We start from the raw sequence: 26,644 nt of genomic DNA on the forward strand, positions 1-26,644 counted from the left end.
CACATGTGCAGAGGCCAGAGGAGGACCACGGGGCCCCACTCTATCATTTCCTACTTTACATCCTTGAGACAGTGTCTCCCTGAACCTGAAGCTAGGCTGCTTGTCAGCAAGCCCTAGAGATTCTCCTGTCTCTGCCACCCTCAGTGCTGGTGTTAGGGCACCCATGCAACCACCCTGACTCTTTACATGAGACTTGGGTATTAGAACTCAGGTCATTCTGTTCCCCACCAAGGTCTGTTACCTGCTCATCCATCTGATTAGGTCTCCAATGTGTGTGTGTGTGTGTGTGAGTGTGTGTGAAAAATTGCAGCAAGCCTTCCTGTGCCAGCATCCCCTGCCCCAGACTTCCAGGAGAACTTCTTGAAGTGCTTTTGTATGCATGATCCGAGTTTTTTGTTTGTTTCCTTTTGTTTTGTTTTGTGGGGCAGGTGGATGAACATAGGTGGCCCTCTGTATCCATGGGTTTAGCCAAAGAAACAGAAGGAATAAAAGCAAAAACAAAACAAAATCCCCAAAAACAAACAAAAATTTAAAAAAATGGTGCTACTAAGCAGGTATGGGCCATGTTCTCATCATTAGTCCCCGATCCAGATGCAATAACAACTGCGTACCCAGCAGTGTCCATCACCTTGTATTTGACATTATATCCAAATTGAGCCTGACTGAAAGCATCTAGGAGGTTTGTGCCGGTTCCACACAAGCATGACACCATTTTAAATAAGAGTCTGTACCATCTGCTGATTTGAGGATGTGCTTGAGCCCCTCTGGACTCCGAGCAGCAGCTGCATGGATAAAAGATCACAATGTGCAATATTTTGTAGGTATCTAGCATGATTAGATACTGTTCTCATGTGCTTGGTATGAATCATTCTCTTCTTTCTACCGCTATAAATTTTCCGTTGTTCCTAAGTTACCGATGAGGAAATTGAGGCACACAAAGAGAAACTAAGGAAACAACTGACAGCCACACAGCTAGCTACAAAGCACTGGAGCTGGGATTCAAGGCCAGAGAGTCTGGCTCCAGAACCACAGTATTAAGCTCTACAATGCTCTCTCCAGCCCCCACCAGACTGTTAACATCACAAATCAATCATACCGTACAACTGAATCTTCACACCCTACACAACTGAATTCACATATACTTAGTTTTCTCTACCTCGCTTTTTTTTTTTAATGCTCCTTTATTTTGGTGCTAGGGATTGGTTTTAGGTCCTCATCAATGCTTGACAAAATTACTCAAGTAAACGTCATTACCATTGCTGAAGTTGTTTTTTCCTCTGTATATAGCCATGGCTGGCCCACGAACCCAATAAGAAGACCAGGCTAACCCTTGAACTCACAGAAATTCACCAACCTCTGCCTCCAGAGAGCAGGGATTAAATTCTGCACTATGCTGCCTGGCACAAAACCATTCTTTTAATAAAATACATGTTCTCTGTCATAGGAAGGTCACTCATTCATAAATCTCACAGTCACTACTGATTTCTCCATTCTTATTCTTCTTATTGTTTGTGTCTTCTGCCTCTTCTGAGGTCATTTTGAATTTTCCAAGTTTCCTAGAAAGTATCTAATTTCCTCTCCCACTCTCCATTTCTCATTTTAAAAACTCTGCTCTTGATTTCATTATCTATCTGAAATACAGACTTATTTTGTTGTTTACCTCAGGCAGAGGAGCTGGTTTGTTCAGACTGTCCATTGCTCCTCACTTGTGTAGTCTTTTAAAGTTATATAAATCGCAATCACATCTTCCTAGAAATTCTCCCTGATCAAAACCAAAACAGAAGCAAACCCCACAGGAATTGCATGAAAATTAACTTAAATTCTTTTGGGTGTTCCCTTTTCAGCATACTGTGCATCCATACCTCAGCCTGTGTTTCCTGTTTGGTGTTTATTAAGCCTTAATCTTTTGAATAAAAATAGTTTATAGTCTATCTTTTCTATCTGTAGCTCCATCATAACTTAGTTCTACTTGTAGATTTAAATAAATGTCACGTCCTTTCTCAGAGCTTTGTTTCAGGTATAGATGTGGACTCGCTTGTACTTTGTGTACTTTTTCTCTATTGTGAAAATTCCCAGGCAGAGGGTGTGAGTGTTGGTCATTTCACAGACTTAGGCTCACCCTCCTGCAGCTGTGCTTCTGGCATGAACGTGTTAGACTGCCCTCTTGTGGCCGGCACTGTAACTGCATGTGCACAGCCTTTTGGCTGGCACAGTTGGAAGAGCACTTGGTATTCAATTAGATGCTTCTTTGTAACATGGTCCTTTCTCTTTATACCGATGTTGCTTATTTGTGTGCAGAGGTCTTCACACACTAAACCTCAGAAGAGCTTCTTAAGCTGACATTGCTATTTGAGAAGCAAGCATTTTGGACTGGACAAGGGCTGGGATTGTTTTCCTGTAAGGTCTCTGTCATGTGCTTGTTTAAGGAAAATTCGCCTGTTGCTGCTTCTCACCTTCACAGGGAACTCTGGAAAATTTCTCGGCAAATTAATTCTCATTGGGTGTTAACCTCTCATGTGATGTCAGCCTTTGGAGAGAGGGCTTTTCTGAATGTATTCATAAGGGAGAGCTGGGCCCAGGCTAGCATGTTCACACACTTACCGAAAGCTTCTCTATGTAAGAAATAAGATGGTCATGATCCGAGGGGTCCCAAACACAGGATGAGCTAACCCGAGCTGATTTCATTGTCCTGATTCTGGTTCAAGCCAGCGAACTCCACCACTTGCCTAACATATTCTATCATTCTGCCGGTTGCCACTCACAGCGAAATCTTGTCTCCTTTCACCACCCCCCTATCTACAGGACACCTTGCTCCCTCTTGGGTTCAGGCTACCCAAGGCCTTACCTGCATTCCAGCTGGGCTCCATATGCCTTGCTGGATCTTGTTGTGTTGTCTTCCTGTCTGCAGCTGGAGAGGCTGTTCAAAGTCATTGTTTCCTTAAAGCCAGGGCAGTGCCTATAACTGTTATGATGACGTTCACTTGCATGAGCAGAGCTGGTGATGGTTTCTTCTCTTTGGCCTTTGGACTCTTCTTTCCTTTGGAGAACATGGAGAACATGCCCTTCTGTGCTATCTTGAGGGTGAGTCCACCAATCTGGAGCATGACATTGGACTCAACTTCTCTAGAGAAATATTCCCACATTGTCCTTGTTTCCTGGATGTGTGCTTTCTGTAATTCCTCCCTCCTTTTACATTGAATTAGCCTCCAGAGGTGGTGCTTCAAGCTCTCAGACATTTCAAGCCATATTAGAGATAAGACTTCCACAGAGCTGGTGTGGCAACCCTTTGAGTACAGGAGAGGAGCAGGGTTTCTCTGATTTATTGTTCTGAGTTCTTTGTCCTTGCCTCTTGTGGTGGTCTGAATGAAAATGCCCATCATAAATTCATAGGGAGTGGCATCGTTAGAGGTGTGGCCTTGTTGGAGCAGGTGTGGCCCTTTGGGAGGAAGTGTTTCACTGGTGGTGGGCTTGAGGTTTCAAAAGCTTAAGGCAGGCCTAATGGCTTACTCTCTCTTCCTGTTGCTTGTCAATCCCTATGTGGAACCCTCAGCTCCTTCTTTAGTACCATGTCTGCTTACAGGTCACCATGCTTCCCACCATGATTAATACTGGACAAAACCTCTGATCCTGTAAGCCAGCCTCAATTAAATGGTTTCCTTTACAAAAGATGCCATGGTCATAGTGTCTCTTGGCAACAGTAGAAACTCCAACTAAGACCTCTGTCATTCTCTGTGTTCTTCATAATCCAAGATAATTGTTAAAATTCTTGCATTATATCCTCCTTCCAGACAAGAAACAGGAATGATAGAAGGACAAAATGAACTTTCTTGGTATGTTGCATGTAGTTTTTCCACTACCACCTTTACTTCAGGAAGTGGACCACTACCAGCTTCCCTTGAATCTGTGGATAACACACACACACACACACACACACACACACACACACACACACACACGCACACACACAGAGTTTGTTCCTTTACAATTTGCCTTTTTGGCACAATGGCTGGGCACTACTATCTCCCACCTGGAAAAGCATGCCCTTATCAATTTCTTAACTCAGTCTCTTCCATCTGCCCTAAAGGTCAGTGGCTAATCCCATCTGGCCCCGGCCAAACACCCATGACTACTCACCTGTAGTAGTGCCACAGGCCCCAGCTCCTCTGGAGACCTCACATGACTGCTGTGTTTTTTTCATTCCAAAGCATGGCAAAAACTCCCTCTCCTTCCTCATGTCTCTCTGCCTGCCTTCAGGGATGCAGAAGTCCCATTTCTTCCTTTTGTCCAGCAATTTGCCCACACCTTTCTTTACTAACAAATCAAGAACCAATTGGAGATCAGGACCTTACCATCAGAAGCTCTCTTTACACTTATACAATAGAATTCTCATAGTCAACCTCAAAAATGTCAGTATCTGTCTCCTTAGCTACAGCTTAGTGTTGTGGACATGCCCAGCTACAACCTAAGCTGAGAAATAAGTTTACCTAGTTTCAATACCACCTCAGCGTAAACAGTTCTGTTGGGGTTGTAGCTCAGTTACTAAGAGTACTAGCCTTGCATGGGTGGTGTAGAAAGCCCAGGGTTTAAAACCCAGAATTGAACAAACAACCTGTGGCCATGCATGCCCATTATTCCAGTACTTGAGAGGTAAAGGCAAGGGGATCCAGGAGCGTAAGATCACCATCAGCTACATGGTGAGTTCAATACCAGCCTGGGATACATGTGACCCTGTCTCAAAACAATACAAAAAATGTACACGCTTGTGGTTATCTATTATGTTTCAATGTAGTCAAGAGTGATGCACATAAACATTTTGGGTCTAAGACTAAAAGGAAACCACCTGAAGTAGGCTGTGTCTGGGGAGGAAGTTCAGTGTATGCTAAAAGTTCTCACTGTAGTGTCTTGAGCTCTACATAGCTGATGTCAGTGGAAGTTGATGGGAGAGTTAACTTGCCCTGCACCAATAAAGGAGCAGGCAGTTCTGCACACCAAGCCTGAAGGAAACCCAAAAGAGGAAGCATGGCTTACATTCACAGAAATACTTTTGGCTTCTTTTATTATTTTCCATTTAATCTGAAAGCAGGGAATTATAATTCTATAACTTCAATTATAGACCATTTACCCAGCAGTTCAAGGTCCTCTCTTTGATCCTCACCACTAGGGAAAAAAACTCTAGAGATTTAGACTTTTTAAAATGTCCTATTATTCTGTGATCATCCAGAGCCTTGGAGTCTATCAGAGCAGAGTGGAGGCAACAGGAAGCAGATGCTCAGAGCAGAGCTGAGAGCTCGCATCTCTAATAGCAAGCAAGGAACAGAGTGTGCAGTGGGCCTGGTGTGTGGCTTTTGAAACCTCAAAGCCTGCCCCTGTGACACACCTCCTTCAAAAAGCCTTGCCTCCCAAACTCAGGACCAACTACTCAAACATCTGAGTCTATGGGAGCCATTCTCATTCAAGTCACCATGGGTGGTAACTCCATTTAAATTCCTTTTGTATGTATACATATTCTAAGAAGGTTCTACCATTGGAGGTGGGGAGGGTTTGGAAGGACTTGGGTGAGGGAAAGAATAGGATCAAAATATATTGTATGAAAAATTTAGCTAGAGCAGTGGTAGCACATGCCTTTAATTCCAACACATGGGGGGGCAGAAGCAGGTGGATTTCTGAGTTCGAAGCCAGCCTGGCCTATGAAGTGAGCTCCAGGACAGCCAGGGCTATACAGAGAAACCCTGTTTCGAAAAACCAAAAAAAGAAAAAAAAAAGAGGAAAGAAAAGAAAAATTTAAAAATAATGAAAATGTAATACAATTTTATTAGTTTATCTACTTATTTCTTTACTCTGTATGTGTGTGTGCATGTGCTTGGGCCACAGTACATACATAGGGGTCAGAAGACAGCATGTGGGAGTTGGTCTTTTCCTTGTGTAATATGGTCCTTCCACCATATGGGTCCCAGGAGATTATACTGAGTTCATCGGTCTTAATAGCAAGTGCCTTTATTCACTGGGGCATATTGGTGGCCCAGTGGGAACTTTTATTGCCCTCCTTTGTAGATGGGGAAGCAGAGCATATGACCACAGTAAGTTGATATATTTTTAATCAAGTTATTTGGAGACAAATTCTTGTTATAGCATCAACATAGGCTCTGAAAGTACAGATGTCCCTATGTTGCCATCCCAAGTGCTGGGATTCCAGGTGTGGGATGATAACTGTAAACTGTGGGAGTCCTAAACCTGTTCTTCTTACAAGAATAGTTTATAAATAATTAATCAAATCAAGAAAGCATGGGGTATGAATGCACTTGTATCTGGGAGAGCTGGCACCGTTTGTCATAACTTGATGAAAAGTAATGTAAGTCTCGCTGCTCTTAGGGCACATACCTGAGACACACCCATTGGAGAGTCTGTAAGGACCTCAAGGAAAGGGCAAACGGGGATGGGGTGAAGGTGGGTTGGGGGAAGGGAACTAGGTTTCTTAATTGTGCTCTACTCCTCGGCTGGGATGGAAAAGAAAGCCCTTGTAAGTCAGGTGTCTGTTTTCGTTTTTTCAGCTTTAGATGTGAAACAGAGGGATGTGGAAACTTGCTCTTGATAGCAACTCAGTTTTCCCAGAGAAAAATCTTGGTGGGCACTGTTAGCCTCAGCAATGATGTAGACGGAATGGAAGTAGGTGTTTCCTGGGGTGTTAGGCTAGATATATGGAAATGGACCTATATCTTCTGTCTGTACCCACTTTAGATCTTGCTCTGGGGTCTACAGTTTGGAGATTGACTCCCACTAGTCTGTTCAGACAGCCATCTTGTTTTATGTACCTCCTGTACCCTGATGTTGGGCACAACTTCTTGTGTATGTGTTCTTGTGTGTGCAAGTACACGTACATATGTGTGTTTCTGCATGTGTAGACCAGAGGACATTAGGTGTCATTCCTTACCTGCTATCTTCCTCTTCTACATGTTAACTTTCAACAGTCTTTCCTGCTAGCCTCAGAATTAGCAAGGAGACTAGACTGGCTGGCCAGAGAACTCCAGGGATCTGCCGGTGGTCTCCAATTCCCAAGTGCTTGAATTATAAGCATACATCTCCACACTCGGTTTTGTTATTTTTAAAAGTGGGTATGGGTGAATTCAGGTTCTCCTGCTTGCAAGGTAGGTGTCTGACTGAGTGAGCTATTTGCTCAGTCCCCCCAAAGTTCTGGATGATATACACCACACTCCTGGTCCCTGGCCCTGACCCTGAATACAATAGGTAACCTGTATGCCTATGCTTAACACTGTGACATCAGGAGTGGATAATAATCATTACTTCAGTCAGTATGAGGGTATAATGATGACGACCAGTTCCTTCCAAGAGTCTCAAGTGGAGCCATAGTAAGCAGCCTGTGAGGGCCCCATGTGCCCTGCCAGGTAGGAAAAGGGCATCTCTGGGTGGAGACAGGGCTGCCAAGAACAGCTGCGCTTAAACATGCTCCCCCTGTACCTCGAAAATCACTGCAGGGCAAAGAGCTTTACTCATTCCTCATTATTTTTATGTGACTAATAAATTACAAATAATTCTGGTGCGTCTTCCTAATAGCAATTAGAATAAACAATAGGCATCATTTCAGCTGCTTGACAATTAAGGTTCTAATGACTGAGACAGGGGCCTGATGACGGGGATTTGGACAATTCATTAGTTGGAAGCCTAAGCACTTAAAACACAACTAATGAAGTATTTAGCTAAATTATTCAAAACAAAACAAAAAAAATTAGGCAGGAGGGACAGATGCTACAAAGAGGCCGTGTTCTTCACATCGGAGGGAAAAACGTGTCGGGAGGAATCGTCTTGAAGGATGTGAGCAGAGTAGGCAAGCCCTTTGCAAACTTAGCTCTGCTAGAAACCTAACTGTTTCAACTCTGTGAATATTTCCACATCTCCACACAGGGGTGGCTACTCCTACTTAAGCAGAGCTATTCCAGAAAATTTCCTTTCTTTTGCACCAGACTCCTCTCATGGAGCCCAATACCATGCTGCTATGCATAGCATTTTATTGTTCACAGAGTTATTTGCATTATTAGCAAGTTTAGTTTGCTCTCTCCCTATAAGTTGTGTCCATGTGTGCATGCCATGGATGCATATGTGAGTGTGGGCAATCACAGGGGCCAGTGTTCTGTCCTTCCTTCCTTCTTTCCTCCCTCCCTCCTCCCCTCCCTCCTTTCCTTTGCCTTCCTAAGAAGGCATTCACACACCCCGCCTTCTTTTCTCTTTTGAGAACAGTTCTTTCATTGGCATGATGCTCCCTGATCAGACTGGGCTGGCTTCCCGGGGAGATCTAACTGTCTCTGCCTCCCGTGGCAGTGGTGTTAGGAGCACGCCAACCTCCAGCTTTTTCCATGGCCTCAGACTCAGTCTTCACTGTTACATGAAGAGCTTCCTGGGCTGTGGCCCCACCCTAATGAGGCCGGTCTGAGCAGAGCTGCTTTGAGCATTGCAGAGACTTGCGGACAATGATGCCAACACTCGTCTAGAAGTGGAATCCCTGCTCCGCCGAGTGCGGTGTGTCGAATTTCATCAGAAGCCGATTTATTTTTAAAAGCGAGCTCTTGAATTTTGTTTGTGCATCATCACTTTGCAATGGTGCTTCACTGAAATCAGACTTTATCTGCTGGGCAAGAATCACAAGGCTGATTTAGTTTCTTTGTGACCAGCTTTTCACATCTCATTCTAATTAAGAAAAAAGAGTTAAATGTGTGCGTGTCCTAGCATCGAAATTTGTGTGTGTGTATGTGTGTGTGTATGTGTGTGTGTGTCGGGGGGTAGTAATGTGAGATTTAAAATACACAAGATGGTGTATAACCCAGCAATTGATAATGAGAAGGATAAAATGAGTTATGAATTGATGGGGACTGGGTTCCTGGGTAAGAGATCTTGCAGGAACATCCTTTCCTTCCCCCACCCAGACACTGCTTCATTCTGGACAAGCATCTAGCAGGCAGTCGCCTCGGGCTTCTTTACTTAGCAGCGCCACCTAGCGTCAGCCGTTTCCAGTGCTAGCTCCCCTAGAGCCTTAGCTCTTACCTGACACTGGAGAAGTCTCACAGGATGCTTGATCCTCATCACACATAGTACCAGACCCCTTTGGAGAGGGCTCCGAGTGTCCTATGGCTGGCTTCTAAGTCCTTGACTACACCTACAAACTGCCTTTATGCAAAGTCCCTTACACGGCCTTGCCTGTACCGAGATGGAAGATTGTTTATAAAAGACTCCAGGGGAAGAATTGATAGTTACCAAGAACCTCTTTTTCTTAGAATGGATAACTAGGTGGAGTGGCTTTCTGTGTTTAATTACTGAGCACGCCCATGAGACAGAGATCCAGACCTACTTTAAAAGTAGAAGGGAGGTTCTGAGAAATTAAGCATGTTGTTCCAGGACACACAGTCAATTCTGTAAAACCTCAGATCTCAATTGGAACCCTTGATAAAGATGTGGGGACGTTGCCTTCAGTAGTGCCTAGGGCCCCTGACCCTGAGCTCGCTTTCCCTCTCCACCTCCACACCTGCTCTCCTGGGGATGCTTTTAAGCTGTCACACTTCCCGTTTTAAATGCCATCTGGGAAGGAACCTCAGTCTGACCCCTTTAGACAGAGGGCTCACCTAATCATCGCCAGGCAGTTCTTCCATCTCCATCTATGACTGGCAGCTTTTCCTTAAGGAAAAATGATTAGAGAACTTGAGTTGAAGAGACACTTACAGTGAAGGAGAAACATTAAAACGTAGGCCAGGAAGAGTCCTTGGTGCTCAGTTAATTATGGGGCTGTGGATTACTGGTGGTCGAGGTAGAGTGTTGAAAGGATGCAGCCAGCATGGCTTAGAGCAGACATCAGAGCCAGGGCAAAGTATTGTGCTCTAACCTGTCCTGGGAACATCCTGTCTGCAGAGGCCACTCAGGATGTCTGGCACATAACCTGGTTTCAGGAGGGAGATTAGTTTGAGGCTGTCAGGAAAGGAGAAAGTTATTCCCCTACAGAACAGAAATGGAAGGGAAATAGCCATTTGACCAAGGGCCTTCTGGGTTAACAGGTGAATCTTTGATCAGTTACTAGAGGGGGCCTATTCAGAGTTGCCTTGGATGCCCCAAGATTCATGTAAGCCCTGGTTTCTCCAAATGTGACCTTCTCTGGAAATAGCATCTCCTCAGAGGTGATTAAGGTAAATTGAGAGTTGTGTCCCAAACCTTAACTCAAGATGGCTGGTGCCCTACTAAGCAAGAGTAGTATCAAGTCAGACATGCATACAAGAACATACTTTGATACCATGAAGGTGGACTTCCGCAGCCACAGGAGTCAGAGGCAGTCAGCAAAGCAGCAGAAGCCGGCATGTAGATGTATTCTCACAGTGAGGGCCAATTCCCACTTGTGTTGGATGAAGGCTTCCAGCTGCAGAAGCATGAAGCTGACTGTGAGCACCAGGCTGAGGTACTTCACTGAAAGTGAGTATACAAGAAGTTGAATGGAAAAGGACCAATTCTGGTATGAAGGGCATGGAAATGACCAGCTGCTTCTACTCAATGAGGGACTGTACGATGCTTCTGCTAAAAGCCTAACCCTCTTTCTTAGAAAGGTTTTTCTTTCTAGAAATGGCTGTGTAACTGAACTGTAGAGTCAGGGTTCTCAAATGCTCAAGTAGAAGAGATGGTAACTCATGTTTACAGATCCAGGATGGAAAATCAGGAAGTAAGAAGACATAGGATCAATGTGGCAGCCTGACTTTCCTCATAGGAGCTGCTCAGGGCTCATCCTTTTCAGACAACTGATCCTTAAAACTCAGGACTTAGGTGGTACTCTAAATCCACCTTCCCCCCTCCCCCCGGGAATCCTTGGAGACAAATGGAAAGAGATGAGCACATTTTTAAAGACAAGATACTGATATGTCCTTTCTGGGAAGGATACCTTAAACCCGTGATGATTTTAGAAAAGGCCTTTTGGTCAGTGGCTCCTGAACTTCTCTGGGGTTCCTTTCATATGCACAGCTATGCTTGGTGGAGCTTGTAGCCATATGGTTTGTTATTTAGTAATTTAGGAATGAGTGACTTGGAAAGAGTTTCTATACCAGTACAGACATGTTAATTTATGAGCTCAAGTGTCTAGTAAGAGGGTGAAAAGAATGGGCTGCCCCCTGGTATGAGCAGCCTGAATATAACCATGCTGCACAGTAGGACATAGGTACACCATAGATTCCCCCTTTGTTAGTGGATTGCCTGTTTTCATATGAATCTCAGGTAAAGCTCCTCAGAGACAATTTACACTGAAGTTTGTTGTTTTATATTTAGTAAAGAGGAACCCAGTACTCTATGAAGTTGCAATAACAAAATTTCCAAGTTAAAATTATACCCAACACATTTCAAGGACCTCACACACACACAAGTGATTTGTTGTTTGTTAGACACACATTTCCTTGGGTGTCTTGTGTGTTTTATCAGTGACTCTCCTGCCCCCTATATGGACAGATGGCTGGTATTTCCAGTGCTCAGGGGAATATGATAATAGATTAGATGGCCAAGGTTCTGGCTCCTTTCTCATGGGATTTATAACATTCATGATGCAAGGAGCAGCCTCTCATGCTTATAGATCCAAAACTTCTTGGTGTCAGGTAGCTTCTCCTACCTAGAGGGTTCAAGGCAAGTTATACAGGACACAGCAGAGCCATGCTTTCAGATGTGTAAAGAAATGCAAGTGGGGCGAGCAGAGCAGCCTGTGTGAGTGGCAATTTAAATGTGGTCCAGTCTCCGAGACAAGATTTTCATTATCTTGAGCTGTTTCCTTGACTCTTTTGTTTCTCCCTTGAGAGTTAGTGTTTGGGGACTTATTATCTTTGAATGGAAATTAAATTTTCTTTAAAAATAATTTGTTCTTAAGAAACATTCATGCCACTTGGCTAAGAAGAACGTCCTCACAATAGAAGTGGTTTGAACTGGTGTCCTCCGCAGACTGGCAGGACCAGGAGTTGGCATTCTCTGGAATGTTTCTAACTCTCCCTCTGCCCACACATCCATGCACACAACTTGCCTTGAAATACCTGGGATTTCCAAATACCAAGAAGAGAGAAAGTAGCTGGAATTGGTTGTAGTGTTTGTCTGTAGTCCTGGTACTTGGGAAGCAGAGGGAGAATAAGTGAGTTCCATACCAGCTTAGGTTACATAGTGAGACCTGGTCTCAAAAACAAACACAAAAACAATAACAAAAGCAAGAAGACATTTAAAAACCAAAAGCAGAGGATGAAGGCAAGCTGGTCATACCCAAAGAGCCCACTGTAGCTAGCCATGATGGTTAACATTGTCAGCTGGATTTTGGTATTATGGTCAATGTCTTCCTTTCTCTCATTTGATCCTATAGCCAGAAGTAGGGCTTGCTGCCCTGCCCTACAGACTAAACTGTACGACTGCATGAATGATGGGGCCAGCCTGTGCCTTCACTGGGTGCGATCCAGAGAGAGGCATAGAGAGCCTGGTGAGTCAGAGAGACTTGGCTAGACTTAACTGTAGATGTGTCACTGGGAGGCATGCTGCAGCTTTATGGGTAGGAATGACTGTTATAGATTGTATCTTTCAGGCAAAATGTACTAGATGAACTACAGATTGTATTTTCCAGGCCTCGATGACTAATGCTTGCAGTTGCTGATCTTTGGGGACAGCTCCCTCTGGAACAGACACCCCCAGTTTTCCTTAACTCAAAATTAGTCATGTATTCCCTGGAACTCGATGTTTTATTCCCCCTCCCCTTTCTTTGGATGTGCTTTGTTCAGAGATCTGTGTGTTGTGCATTCTTGAAATATTTTTTTTAATTGTGCCTTTAAAGCAAAGTGAACCAGTTTCAGTGCTCAGATTTTAAGCAAATGTCTTTTTCTGGTCGAAATGACAAAAGGCCCTAAAAGACAACTCTTTGATCAGCACCGTCAACTATTGGATGATACTTTTGTTCAACACCAGTGCAGCTTGCAGAATGTTTATTTGGCAATTGGAAAAAGGTCACCATTTTAAGGCAGTTCAGAAACCAAATGTTCCTGTAATATGGCAGATTTCACACAATGCACCCCTTGGCTTGGCTGCTTGGGAATCTGTGCCTTTGACAAGCCTGAGCTTTCTTAGCTGCATCAGTGTGTGTGTGTATGTGTGTGTGTGTGTGTGTGTGTGTGTATGTGTGTGTGTGTGTCCTGTGGTCAGCTGTAGAGTCTTTGGTTATAGGCCTATGTATGGCACACACTGAGCTCTCCACAGTAAGAACATTTATGCCCTGGGGTGATTGCTTGAAATCAGGGAAGAGGCTGGTGAGCAGAATCCCCAAGCTAGGTGTAACATATGTAGAAACAGAACCGCATGTGCAGAGATGCTTGAATCAGGTTTCTTTATTTTTCCCCTACCCAGTCCTGCGTTTTAAGCAGCATTTGTATAACCCCTCCTCAAGTAGAAAACCCTCTTTAATTAGCTCCCGCAGACTGTGGCTCTCTACTGCCACCTGTCCGTCAGGAGAAGATTATGCTGGGAGAGGGTGTGAGGGGAGGAGAGAGATTTTTTGTCAGGCATTCAGCTCACTATTCTAAAGACAACTCCTTGCAGTCCTGGGCAGCCAGGCAGCTGAGCTAGCCCACAGCCAGCAGTGAGAGCTGAAAGATGATTTTTTTTTTGCCTTGACCTAGAGCAAACTACATACTTGGCAGCTGATATTACTCATTTAGAGTCTCAAAAGAACACATTCTTCATTTATTCTAATAGAAACAGTATTTTAGAGGTGTCCACTGCATTTTCAAATGAAATCAAGGATGAGTCCTGTAAGTAAAAAGTATTCTGAGGACTCGAATTGTGCTAAACATCCACACAACATTTAATATGCTAATTACAAATTGAAAGAAGGAGTTGAAACTAATTGCAGCTTTGGGTGGAAGTCCTAGTCATTTCAAGTTAACCCAAATGGCCCAGTGTATACATGATATTTATTTTTGCTTCTCTTGGGTGTAGTAAATGTGTCTGAGTTTGTGCACTAAACCTCAGTTTGGGTTTATTTGGCTCACATCTGGTAGAATTGGGGTCTTGCTCTTAATTGGTACCATCTGGAAAGGAAGAAGAGCACTGAGAGGAAAATCATCATGTATTTGTTAAGGTGTGTGTGTGTGTGTGTGTGTGTGTGTGTGTGTGTATGTTGTCTACACCAATGCTTCTTTGATGCTTATTTATGGAAACTGAAGTTTTAAACTGAAACAACACGATTGAACAATAATTTGGATCTGAAATTCCCATCATCTAAGGTACCCATGATGTGTGCCTGTGAGTGCCTGTGTTTAAGGGGATGTCTACTTTTCTTTCTGAGTGTCTATTCTTTCCAGCCCTGCCCCCACCTCTGACTCTGAGGGGGATTTCTCCCACTCTGTCTCCGGTTGCCACAGCTGCAGGGGGTCCTTCCTTTTCCGTGTGTTCGCTGACACGTGGACGCCTTCGCTCACTCAAAGCATAGCGCCACAGGGCATATTAGTGTTCCCGAGCATTTCATCCTTCTTTATGTAATTTGAAAGCTCATTAATAAGCAACTGTTTTGCATGATTAAAAAATAGGAACAGGGTGTTAGAATCAAAGGGTAAATCTTAAAAGGAGCTCATGTCTTCTGGACTTCTCTTTATTTTGACTTTAGTGACAAGAAGTTGGGGGGGGGGATCTCTGTGTCCCACTTGCCAGCCCAACCAAACCTCTTCTTCAGGAAGAGATGGCTTTGACTCATTTGACTCATTTCCAGATACTTTTCTGCCCTGCGAGGGTTTCTTGTAGCACTCTGTTGTGCTAATGTTTCTTCAGGGAGACATGAACACATCTCTTCACCCCAGACAGGGAACTGATGATAAACGCCAAATTATTCTCCTAAATCCAGCTGGACAAACCAGTGAGCACATTAGGATTACTTACAGGAGTGTGGGTGAGGGTTCAGTTACCAGAGCACGGACACCTCAGAGGTAGGTAGCTTCCTCACCACAAAGCCTACTCCAACAGGGTGACAACTCATGGAATGTGAGGAGCAGAAAGATCCTTGGCACGTCAGAGGATCTCTTGTACTCAACCTATGCTAGTGGGAGAATCTGTCTTCCCTGGAATTTGCTAATGCTTGTCTAACTTTATCAAGGAGCCTTGTGAATCTTGTAAGTTTCAAGAACTCCTTGAAACTTGTGAGTTGTTTACTTCCTAAGTATTCTTACGTACTTCTCTCCAGGATGGAATACGTGAATATGAAGGAAGTCACTATGCAGCATGCACCAATTTGGGTCTACTTGCCAGGAAGCTTACTTATGTGGAGGCTAAAATGTGTGTTTGCATGCATATGGGTGTGTTGGGTTATATGAGATTGGAGTCCTAGTCCATGGAAGTTTTTCACAGGGATGCAAGAGTGCCTTGGAAGGGTCCTCTTCAGTGACCTGTTGCCCTAGAGAATTTAGGCTGGAATATGAAAACATCCTTCAAAGTTAACTTCCTTGTGTATTCAGAAAAAAGTATCAAGTGATACTTTCAACATGGACCTGGACTGTACAAGAAGGTGATAAGGAGACGCTTTGGTATATGTTCATGTCTTATACTGCAAGTGACTTCATTTCAGCTTTCAAAAGAATGACCTGTAAGAGATGTTATTGACAGATTGACACTAGACTAGGAATAAAGACTCGGTCTCCCTCCCAGAAAGTCCAGAAATCCTTAGTGTCTTATATGGTGAAAAATATTTAATGGTACGCTTTTTTCTAACTGCCATTTAGCTTCTTGTTTGACAGACGGAGTGTGTTGGAAGATTCTGTCTAGTCTACAGATTTCTTCTTACATTCCTAAGTTTAATGAGGGTGTTATATACTTATGGGATCAGGCTATTACATTCCTCAATGGGCCAATTACTATCATATTTTGACATTTTTTGGAGTTCATGTGATCTGATATCCGATGCCATCAAGGTTTATAAAAGTCTGGGTGGTTGTTGCGGTAGTTTCCCACCCTTCAACAGATATCCTCCCGCCATTAGGGACAGGCTTCCCAGCTTCTGATGTTGTGTTGCTGGCCGGTGCGCAGCATGGCCTGTGCTGCCTTCAAGCTGACCTGTCATGTGCATGAACAGCTAGGAGTGACCTGAACTCAGAGTCAGGATGGCAGCAGCACTGTGCTTACAGGTATAGTGAAAAAGAGCTATGTGCCAGAAGACGTCAGACGTTGGCTGAGATCCCAGGATTTCTAAAGGAAAACTTTAGTTTTATAACAACGAACTTGCATCTTGTGTGAAGAATGCATTTTCACACGTTCGCTCTCTCTATTCTTTGAGTCAAGGATGGATGGTATGGCAGGGCATCTCTTTTGTCATCTGTGACTACATACACCAGATTGGGTCTTCCAAAAGCTTTTGGGACTCTCCCATCTTTTCCCACCTCACCTTAGGAATGCCAGAATTATAGATATCTACAAATGCATCAAGCTTTATGTACATATTGGAGATGGAAACTCTGATCTTTATGCTTGCATGGCAGGCATTTTACAATTGCATGTTTACCTTGTGGGTGTGTAGACTATTCAGTGATTGACCTGCTTCTTAAAGCTATATCCCTTCCCATCTCTGCTCCAAAATTATTTATTTGGTGATGTTGTCTCCTGGTTTGAACACTAGTTACCACCATATATTAGATGAAATGTGAGACTGTAGTAGTGTAGAACTTTAGAAGTTATGTTTTTTTAAAAAAAATGTTATGGATTTTATCAGTTAAAACCTCTGTGCATCTTGTTATATAAGTTGCAAATAACTGGGCCTATATGCTCTAAATGATACCTGCTAAAGCATCAAATTCATATATAAATTCTTTTGATAATGTAGTATTAATTTTTTTCTTCTTTCATTACACGTTTTGGTTGCAGACAATAGAGGAGCTAAGTCGAACCTGACCTGGAAGTTTCCTCTCTGCTGACACAGTGCCAGATGGAGCCATGCAAGATACTGAGGGAGAATAAACATTGGTGCATTTACCCAGTGAAGGTTCCTTTGTGCTATAATAAAGACCTGCGAGGCAAGATGTGCCCACTGGTACAATTATGACATGAGTGTATGTGGGTAGCCAACCTGGTTGTATGTGAGTTCTGCTACCCAGGGGGCAATTCATTTCTGGTACTACACTGGTCAAAAGCCCATGGTTTGAGAAGTTCAAGGCCTTAGTGGGGAGCCTAACATTGTGGTGCTAAATGAATATATCAACCTTCCTTCTACATATGCATGTTTTATCCATAGATGAGTGCTGCTTTCCATGTTGATTAAAGAAGATTCTTTTTCCAGTGGGCAGTGGTGAATGCAGAGACTTGTAAATGATCAAAGTCCTGAGAAGAAGAGACAATAAGAATTCATTCCTAAGTGGAACATCTCCCTCAGCCTCTCCTCTCTATCAAAGCTTAGGGGGCATCTAGGAGATGCCCCCTAAGGAGGGAGGGAAGATAAGAAGAGCTAGAGAAGAGTTCTCTGAGATGCTGTTGCCTTGGTGTGGCCACTGTACTGATTAACTCATAGCTGCTGTTGTGCTGCTATGGATCTGCAGAGGATCAAGCCAGTCAGCATTCCCTCATGAATCAGGAGGAACTCATGAGCTTCCCTATTCCTGGATAAGGAGGCAATGGTGTTTGGTGACTTCTGTGGTAAGTGCTTCTTTGGATAAGTGATCAGTAGTGAGTTGCTCATACTCTGGGGTATGGCACCATGTTTATGCTCTGGTAGATGGCTCTGTCCTCATGTTGCAGTGGATGGCCTTGCATCCATACTCCAGTGGGTCACCTTACACCCACACTATGGTGGATGGGTCTCTACCTGTGTGAAAATGAGCAACGCTAATTTGACTCAATAAGTTATATTTACAAGCAAGAAGAGGACTTGGAATGTGAAGGAGACATATTGGGTGAAATCCAGGGAAAGTGGGAGGCGGATATGATAAAGATACATGTAGGAAATTGTCAATGAATAAATAAAGTGTTAATATATTTTGCCTTTTCAATTCCTACACTATGAATTTGTATAAAATGTAACTCATGGTATTTTGTAGAGTGTGTAGGTAGAAGCAAATGTGTTAACTTGATAATATCTTGTAATGACCTTTAGCTTGTACTTTTTAAAGATTCATTGTGGTAAGAGTGACATAGAACTTAACATCTCTGTCAACTTCTATTTTAAAAAATCCATCTAATATATTTTGGTTATGTTTTCTACTTCCTCCAATTACTTCCAGGTCCTCTCCACCCCTGACCTCCTTCCTCACCCAACTGCATGTTCTTTTCTAACAAACACAAACAAAACAAGAAACACCACACACACACACACACACACACACACACACACACACACACACACAATCTGCAAAATCAGAAGTCAAAATAAATAAGCAAAAGACTAATAAGACAATTTGCTCAAATAAATAAAAATGAGACAAAAAGTATACAAAACTTCCACTGACTTCATTTTGTGTTGGCATCTACTCCTGTCCTAATGGTGGTTCCTCTGCCTAGCAGGACTCCATAATAGGAAAATGATCTTTCCCTTGTCAGCAGTTATCACCTGCATATAGATTCATGGTTAGGGCCTGAAGCTCATGTCCATTTCCCTATCTCAATATTGGAGCCCCATCTGGCCTAAACCTGTGCAGGTCTCATGTGTGCTGTAGTTATCACTGTGTGTTCATATGTGCATCAGTCCTATTGTGTCTCAAAGTCCCTGTTCCCATGGAGTCATCCATCACCTCTGGCTCTTACAATCCTTTGACATCCTTTTCCACATAGGTTCCTGAGTACTGAGGGGAAGGGTTGAGGAAGACATCCTGTTTAAGGATGACTATTCACTTGTAGGTCTGTGTTAATTCTCAGGATATTAAGGTAACCTCACACAGAAGAATCCCTTGCAGTATTTGTCTTCTTGTGGTGCTTGGCTTATTTTATTTACCCTAGTGCCCTTATGCTGTTGCATTTGTCAAATTCCCCCTTCCTTTTAAGGCTGCTGGCATTTCATTGAGTGCCCAACATACTTCACGCACTGGTATCCATGCAGTGATAGATACCTGAGTCACTGTTGTAATTTGGAGTCATTTGTTCCATTTCTTCAAGGTGATATTTTCTAGAATTTCATAGTGGGGTGTGGCCATATGGCATTTGATTGAATCCTGGTTACCCAAGAAACTAGCTAGGTACTGGCTTCTTCTCAGTACTTCCTCCAAAGGTGTTAGACAGAGTGGGAAAAGGTGGAGCAATGTCAAGCACCCTACTAGTGGTGCCAAGCTTTGGAGCCAGGTTCCTGCTATGTCCCTTAACATTCTGTGTTTTATAGCTAAATCACCTTTTGGGATGATTTCTCACGGTGTAACCAGTAATTGCCACAGTCTTTCAGGTAGCCTCAGAAGTCTGCTCCTGGCTACTTTGTAGCTCCTGATATGGTAGCAAAAGCCACTAGATCCTTCTTCTCCTCCCATATCTGTTAGGTTTATTTTTTTTATACTTCCTAGATTACGAACCCATAACTTTAATAAAACCAAAAAGCTCTTTAAAAGGTCTGAGTAGACCAAGCACTTGTCCAGCCTTGAGGTGAAACGTGACTAATTTCTAAGGAACAGACAGACCCTCCCAATTCTACACCATCAGATTAATAAGACTTTGATTTCTGTAGAAGTATTTTCATTCGTTGGTATCAAGTGAATGAAAATCATGATTGCTATAGATGAGACAAAGGTATTTGTGATGGTTTTGCTTGGTTGTTAACATAGCCATGTCTGGAATCTACTAAGAGCCACACTCAGAAGACCAGTGGCTCTGGAATCCTCCAGGCCTTTGGTGACATATTGGAACCACTGAGATATCTAGTTTCGAGCAGCTATTGGGTTCTCAACCACTTCACAGTATAGACAGCTACCATTGGACTACCCAGGCCATTGTATAAACCAATACAACAAACTGCATTTTAATATATATTTATTCGGTTGGCTCTGTACCTCTAAGGAACTTTGACTAATAGAACATTCAATTCAGTTCTGTTTACAACTCAGAAAAAAATATGCTGAGTTTCTTAACATGTGCTCGGCTATGGGAGGGAAAAGTGAAGAACAGGTTGTTGCTTTTGGGTTCCCGAGTCAGTGAGGATTACTATGAGAAACCACTGGTGACGGGAGCAGCAGAAACAGCAGCAGCTGCTGGAATCTGTGGGGCTTTACTGCATGGAAGAGAGACGTTAGAGATGCCTGTGTGCATCATCTTATTTAATCCTTAAATAACTCTGAGGTCAATGCTCTCATTATCTTTTCTGCTACATAAGACAGCAGATAAAGGGCAAGAGTCTTGCACTTGTGTGCACTTGCACTGTGGAGAAGAGGCTGAACAAGTTTTCTTTAATCCAAGCAATCTCCTCGGATACATGTCATAAGCTTCATGCTGTTTTTGCTGCGGCTGCTGCTGCTCCCGGTGGTGGTGGTGATGGTGGTAGGCAGCCCTAACTGGGTGCTGAGCCGTCCCAAGTGCACCTTGGAAGACAAGCCCTTACCACCTCCATTCAAAATGAAAGGGGTGCACAGTGAGCTTAGTCATTTGACCAGTATTGCACAGGACATATCAAAGCCAATTTGAATTCTTTAATTTAGCTTGCCAGGAACCACTCATGAACCTTGATCATTTTCTCCTGGGATCAATGAAAACAGTCAATAGTTAAAATGTTAGGTAAGGAAAAATTATTTTGAGAGGAGATCTTATGAGTCTAGATTGGACTCAAATTTATAATCCTCCTGATTAAGGGATTTACTAGGAAAAGGTGTATTCTTTTGCAAAAAAAAATGTTGATAAAATCTCTTCTTTCATAAATTGTACCTACTTAGGGGCTGGCCAGCAGTAAGGAAGGTGCCCTCTGGTATGGGTCAAGGGAGCTTGGATCCCACAGCCCTTCACTTCCCTGGTCCTCTCTGGTTCTATGAGGGGTCCTTGAACTGACCTGTGTCCTTTGGAAAATGTTAGTTGTTAAATAAGTTTATTTTGTTAATGTGGAAAAGTATCTAGTATGCTTTGCCTTCAAGAGTTGTCCCCTGTCACAATTGTGTAAGTCAGTGGTTCTTAAAGTATCCGAATGGTCATTGTGGGTCAGCAGCTAAGTAGCACAAGAACTTGTTAAAGTATAAATCCCACTCTTTACTGTCATCAGCAGCTCTGGGAACCATCCTAAAAATGGGGAAGTATAAAGCCACAAGGGAGACTGAACAGCTAGGTTGATCAGGCCACTCTGCTATGCAAGGATCCATGTCACAAACAGTATAGAGTGTACTAATTAGTATATGCATTCTCTCCCTTAAAGGTCACCCTCAAATTACAAAAATCTTAGGACCTCCATCTGCATTCACATGTTCAGTTTCTTCTACATGTGTGCATTTGTATATGCTTGTATTGGGGGTGTGTGAGCACATATGCGAGGATGCACAGGGGTCAACTTGGGGGATTGTTACTCAGGATCCCATGCATCTTCTATTTCTCAAGGGCCTTTCATTTGTCCGGAGCTTGCTAATTTGATTAGATTGGCTGGCAAGGTATCAAGATATCTCCAGGGATCTACCTCTCCAGTGCTGAGATTACTAGCACACTCCATCATGCCCAGACTTTTAACATTGGTTCTGAGGATTGGACTCAGGTCATTATGTGTGCTTGGCAAGCAAGCACTTTACTCATTGAGTTATGGCCCCAGAGCTCTGATTTGAACTGTTCTCTGTTTCTTTCCATTTTAGTAGAATTCCTTTCTATTTGTGTAACCTTGGGTTTCACACAGATTTTTATGATTTGGCTAAAATGTTTAGCTTTACAAGAAATAACACAAACTTACAGCATCATTCTGAGACAGATACTTATATATGAGGTCAGATTTCATCTATGTCTTTGATTCTTCTTTTCTAGGGTGACTGGTATCATCCTGAGGTCACAGGAAGGCTGCATCCCAACACCTTCAGAAGTTTAGAGAGGTCCAGAAACTGGACATCTGGGCAGTGTCAGCTGAAGCCAGACAGCATGAGTGCAGCTAACACACCCTCTGCCAGGATGTCTAGACCTCTTGGGCTTTGCTGGCCCCAGTGATGCTATTAATGAATGGGTTCTTGGGTTTCTTACCTGATCCTAGGAAAAGTGGGTTAGGCGGAATTGCAGACCATCCCCTTGTACAGAATTGGATTGACAGCCTTGGGCAGAGGAGGAAACAGAAACCGAGGAAAGGAAGTCAGGACATAAAAGGGTTCATGGAGGAATAGTTCCAGTTTGTGTCTAAACATCTACAAAGGTCTGTGTGCTTTGCTTGCCCATAGGTGGTGCCACTGGGAGGGGATGGAAGTTAAAAAAATGTGTAATTTCTTTGGATAGAAATTGGGTTATAGTCAACATGCCCTAGCAGGTGTTGTTCCTGCTTGCAACTCTTCCTCCTGCTCCTGTTCCTTCTCCTGTCCCTCCTCCTCTTCTCATTCTTCCTCCTTGTTCCTGTCCACCACGAATCAAGCAGCTTTATTCCACTTATGCTCCCTACCATAACGCCCTCCTTGGTCATAGGCCCCTCCCCTCACTACAGTCCCACATAGCAGGAGGCCAACCAACCATGGACTGAAGTCTGAAACCATGAGCCAAGTTGAGTTCTCCCTTCTTATAAGCCAACCTTCTTAGGCATGTTTCTGAGCACCAAAAAGCTGTCTAACAAAGAGAAGCAAGCAACGAAGCATGCCCCCAACCTTGGCTCTCGCCGCTTGTGGTTCCTCAATGAAAACAAACCCTCTTCCTCTTTGCTTTCTCGAAGCTCCCATGATTCAAGGGCTATATGCAAGAACACTCATAGCCATCATTTTTAACAAAGTGAAAACAGAGTAACATTTGGTTATAAGAATAAAACAGCCATTGAAGTGATGGGTCAAGCAGAGAATATGCATGAGCACTGGTTTATGAATAGTATGCAAATTGCCATGCCCAGTTCAACTGTGGTTCTGCAAACTTTGTGTCTAAGAAGAACAGTGCAAGTATACATATATATTTCAAATTGTGCCTAGGGCTACCATTAAACACGATGGGACATTTAGATATTGGCCTTTTTTGAGTTTTTTTTTTTCTTTAAAATAACATACACTGAGTTAGATTTTACTTTGTTATCACGAGGAAGAAATGCTGTACTAGCAGATTGGGTGGTGCTGCTATTTTTAGAACAGCTTGGACATTTTAACGCTGCCAGATTTAAGTGAGACTTTCCAGGGAGTATGAGTTGAGAGTGTTTACAGAGGAGAGTCAGATCATACATAAACGCAGAACTCTCGCTGGCAGCGTGGACCAGGAAGCCTGGCGGTGTGGCCCGAATGACCCAGCTTTGATCAATAAGTGAGAGGTTCCCGGAAGTTTATCTCTGCTTTCCAGTTGAGGACTAATGGAGAAAATCAAATATGCCCTTACAATTCCATCTCTGCAGGTTTACTGCCTGCAGCTCCCCCAAGTCACCCGCCTGTAGTCAGGGTAGCCCCTGAAACCTCTACCTCTGCTCTGACATGAAAGTGATTCTTCTTCTCTCCCTGCTTTTGATCTCTGCCAAATCCAGGCGTTGGAGCTTGTGTTCTGGTAACAAGCACTGAACACTGCTGGCATTCTACTTGGTTTCACTGAGGGGGCAGGGGTGGGGTGGAGTGGGGTGGGGTGGGGTGGTCTTTGTCTATCAACCCACAAAATTGCTCTTTGGAGAAACGATGCATACCTCAAGATTAATACCATTTCTGGTGTTAAGAATCCAATTCTCTACTGTTCCAAAAATATTTTCTTGTGTGTACATGGGAAATGTGTGTATGTGTGTGTGTGTGTGTGTGTGTGTGTGTTTGTGTGAGAATATGCTTATGGATGTCAGAGGAGAACTTTGTCTTTCCCTTTTGTTGTCTGCCTTATACATGGATGTTGCTCTCACTGAGCCTGGAGTTGGTCAGTGAATCCTGCTGGTCTGCTAGGCTCTTCTCACCAACACTAGGGTTATAAGCATGCTCAGTTACTCCCTTCTTTGTGAGTTCTGAGGATTCAAATTCAGATCCCCGTACATGAAAAACAAATGTAGCCAGCCAGTGCTGGCACATGTCTTAAATCCCAGCACTTGGGAGGCAGATGCAGGCAGATTTCTGAGTTCAAGGCCAGCCTGATCTACAGAGTGAGTTCCAGGACAACCAGGACTATACAGAGAAACCCTGTCTGGAAAAACAAACAAACAAACAAACAAAAACAACAACAACAAAAACCCCAAAACACAAAAAAACAAAACAAATGTTCTTACCCACTGAATAAGTTCTCTAGTCCCTCTTCCAAAAACATTTTCAGGGAGGGAGGGGATTTTGCAGGGGGAGAAAAGGGGGAACAGAAGCAAGAAGGAAGAAAGAGATCCATAACTTTAAATCTTAATCATTAAGTTCCATTTGCTCAAAATGTTTCGGAGACACTAGGGTTATATTCATACTGAGTAAAACAACTATTGAACTTGAAGTTTTATCGTATTATGTTTTCCTAATAAATGCTACCAGGAATTAGATTTTATTAGTGGATTCATAGGGTCCAGAGATAGCCTTTTTTTTCTTTTTGTAAATCCCATAACCTTGACATTTTGGCAATAAATTTAGTTTATAAAAAATAAATACAATATTATAATGTCAGAGCTGCAAAGGGTTTGAACCTGAGCAGGGCTCCACTGGCTGAAAGCAGCCAAGCTAATGGGTTCTACTATTTAAATTATATCGTGTATGTTTGTAATTAATAGAGAAACTTCAAAACTCAGAGTTCTTTTTTTGAGAGAAAGTTCAGAAATTTGGATGGGAAGGATGCCGAAATTCTTTGAAAAATGTGCTGAAATCACACATGAGAGACAGAATAGTTGTGACTTTGTAGCAAGTTTTCAGAAACAGCAAGAGTGAATTACATTGAGCTGAATACTATGAGGGCACTTTGATTCAGTGTTGATGGTTTCATGGAGCTGCAGTGATGGGGAAATAGTTATGATGTGACTTATTAGAAGGAGATGATACATTTAAAGTAGCTGAGTCAATTGGCTTGTTTATCAAAGATCACACAGTACAGGTCCTGTGTGTGAAAAGAGTGTAAATTTACTGGATATGGAAATCAAGAATTTCCTAAAGTTTAAAATGAATAAAACAAAATAAGATAAAATTTGATATTTATATATAAATACACATATATTTGTGTATATATAATATCATGTGTGCAAATATATATTTATGTACATATATAAAATATTAAAGAATGTTTAATATTTTATTAAATAGAGATAGAATATTCTCTCTATCTTTATCAATACTAATCCCTATCTATCTATCTATCTATCTATCTATCTATCTATCTATCTATCTATATCTGAATGTTTGTATTTAGGGAATAAAGTGCTGATAACAGTTTGGAATTGTCAAGTTCTCTGTTATCTACTGGAAATTCTTGCCCAGATTTCAATGTCAGGGATTTCAATACTGTCAGAGTTTCAGAGAATGAGAGATTTGGTTGATAAGGCCTGTTATAGGAAGACTGTGGAGAGTTGTGTGTAGCTTTAGCATTCTCCCCAAGAGCTGATGTTCAGTTACCTCTTTTAGCACCCTCAGATGAGCAGGGTCTGCACAGGGTAGATGTATTCATGAAGCACAGGAATAGGAGACTTGGTTGCCAAGTGATGCTGAGGTGAAGCTTACCTGTTCAGGTTAAGCTCTGCCAGTGGGAAAATGAAGCTCCTGGTCAGTTGAGGGGAGGAAGGAAAGTGTCTGGGAAATACCATCAGAGTGGAAGAGGGCAGAGCCTGTGGAATGCAGTTCCTGCTGCCAGTCTCTTGTGGCTCAGCTCCCGTCATTCTCTCCCATGTCTGACACTGGATTCTTAGTCCAAAGACTAGCCCTCATTATCATACTGCCTGCCCAACCCCTTTGTTTTTTCTGTGTTCTCAATGTGGCCCCCAGCACATAGCACTTTTTTTTTGTAGGTTGTAAAAAGAACCATAAACCCAAGAGTGGGAGCTGGCTACAATGGTGCATGCTTAGAATCCTAGTACTCCAGAGAGTAAGGTAGGAGGATTGGTGCTAGTTCAAGGCCAAACTAAGCTTTTAAGTAGCAAGTTTGAGGACGACCTCAGTCACATCTTGTCTCAAAACCCAAACACAAAGAACACAGTGCTTCAGGCAGGTGAAGGGGAGCACTGCATCTGTTCATTTTCCAGTTCTAGGTCTTGAAGATAGCTGACAAATGAACTCATCTCTTTCAAGACCTAATTAGGAATCTGTATCAGGACCAATAATAACTCCAACCAATGTAAAGGGGACAATAGAGACCATTGTTTCTTTTTTCTTTTTTGCATTTAATGGGATGTTATAATAATGAGTAATTGCTGTACCATTATTTTTAAATTGAAGGTAGAAAATAAAAATGAAGTTCCACTCACTGACAACTTAAGCATCTCTGCTGGTCTTAGATCTGCAATAGAGCTGAAGGAACATTTCCAGACTATTGGGGTCCTGACACAGGGATTCATTCATTTCACGTTGGGATTCCGGTTTATGCTATTGCAGCATTAATCTGGGCTGACTTGCAACATGGATGATGGATGCATGACTATGTATCTTATTTGTTTTTCAAT

The sequence above is a fragment of the Mastomys coucha genome, unplaced genomic scaffold, assembly GCF_008632895.1.
Source record: "Mastomys coucha isolate ucsf_1 unplaced genomic scaffold, UCSF_Mcou_1 pScaffold21, whole genome shotgun sequence".
Taxonomy (NCBI): domain Eukaryota; kingdom Metazoa; phylum Chordata; class Mammalia; order Rodentia; family Muridae; genus Mastomys; species Mastomys coucha.